Here is a 1,686-nt window from a genome sequence, read left to right as displayed (position 1 = left end):
GGGATCTGCATAAATGGCAGATCGATGTAGATAGTCAGTATTGATAAAATCGGTAATTATAAAATAGTATAACCAACCAATATTACAAAATACGCTAAATCTTAAAAAGGAAATAAGATAAAGCAAAAATATCGAGTATTCCGGGTTTTTTTTTGGGAAAAATAACATCATGACACACAAAGAAATAGGCGTTGAGTTATGTGAAGACATTACCTAAAATATCCAGCCTCTAAATATTTTTTCATAAAATCAAGATGGAAAATTAGTGAAAAAATTAAAGCATATTTGCAGAATTGTTATAAATATGTAGAATTTATTTCTCGTTTTTTGCCTAACAATAACCTTAAAAATTATTTTGAAAAATTTCTCGAGCCTTTTATTTACAAAAAATGTACAGGAAAGACATAAATATACCACCGTAACCAACGAAAAAAAGAGGGACTCCTAGTTCCACACTCTGGTTTTTTAAATAAACTCTATGTAATTTAATGGTCAATGATTTTTGTAGGAAGATTTTTATAAAAAGGTAGACTGCACAGGATTTGCTCTGGAAGAAATTAACGTATTCGTGAGTATCGTTTAGTTTTATTCGTCATACATATAATTTGAATGAAAGATAAAAGAACAAAAAAAATTATAAATAAAAATGACGTAATATGAAAAGCAAAAAATATACTCAATAAATTTTGTTTCAACTATAGGTCAAAGACGAATTGATCGTAGTCGAGGGTATACATGAAAAGTTGCAAGATGAGCACGGCAATGTCTATAGAAATTTGTCAAAGACGTTTCCCGTCTCTGAAAACTACGACTTTAATGATGCTAAAATAAACTTAGTCTCGGACGGTACATTAACTATCTATATTCCTTGTAAGATTCAGCCATTAGCAGATGAGAACTGTGCCATCAAAAGTCCAACCAAAAATGAACCAACTGGAGAAATATAACTTCAGTCAGAAGAATAATAATCTAATGGTATTTCATGATTTCATCTTTCTAAAGTTTCAAATAAATGATAAAAACTACGAGAAGCATTTTATATTTATTATGTTGTTGATATATATAATTATATTATGTCATTTGTATTCACAATTTAATGCAATAAATACACTCCCATAAAATGGTAAGATTTTATAGCGTATATTAATAAGTCCTCTAGCAGAGCATACCGACTAATTTCTTTCCGATTTCATTCGTATCAAATATTTGACATAATCATGTAGTTGCAGAAAAATTGTTTATTACACGTTTCTAATACGAGACACAGAAAGCTTTATCTAAAAATAGGCAACAAATATCCTAATGAAATATTACTAATTATAATATTTTACATGAGAAAAGAATTGGAGGCGGGCAATAATAAAGTAACGAATCTATACAATCTTTCTGTTACATTTAAATATGATAGTATGCGTACATTATATCCTGAGGCAAAAATGACATGTCAACAGCACAGGTAGTCTAAACTTATTTTTTGGAAGTGTGGCATTGAACTGCAAGTGAGGTAACAAGGTTAGATTATTTTATTAATTTTACAAGATTCTAAGATGTATATTATAGTACACGGATGTAACATGACAAGGGATGGCCTTGTCTACCACTACATGTGCGGTTACATAATGCCGACGCCTGTCCTCCCCCCCAGCAAATCTATTGGTGAGGTTCAGAATTTTAATGCTTCTTGCA

The 1,686-nt window shown here is 30.2% G+C and overlaps 1 long non-coding RNA gene across 1 annotated transcript; it reads left to right on the top strand.

Moving 5' to 3' along the window:
- Positions 1-511: 511 nt before the first annotated feature.
- Positions 512-1,025, top strand: LOC149374907 (uncharacterized). Its single transcript, XR_016292982.1, has 2 exons — positions 512-568; positions 702-1,025. It is a non-coding gene; the product is annotated as an uncharacterized LOC149374907 (long non-coding RNA).
- Positions 1,026-1,686: the final 661 nt, after the last annotated feature.

The sequence above is a fragment of the Copidosoma floridanum genome, unplaced genomic scaffold (assembly GCF_036245765.1).
Source record: "Copidosoma floridanum isolate Cflo_tuat_1 unplaced genomic scaffold, Cflo_Japanese_pri ptg000013l, whole genome shotgun sequence".
Classification (NCBI taxonomy): Eukaryota; Metazoa; Arthropoda; class Insecta; order Hymenoptera; family Encyrtidae; genus Copidosoma; species Copidosoma floridanum.
This window is presented reverse-complemented; position numbering and strand designations above follow the sequence as displayed.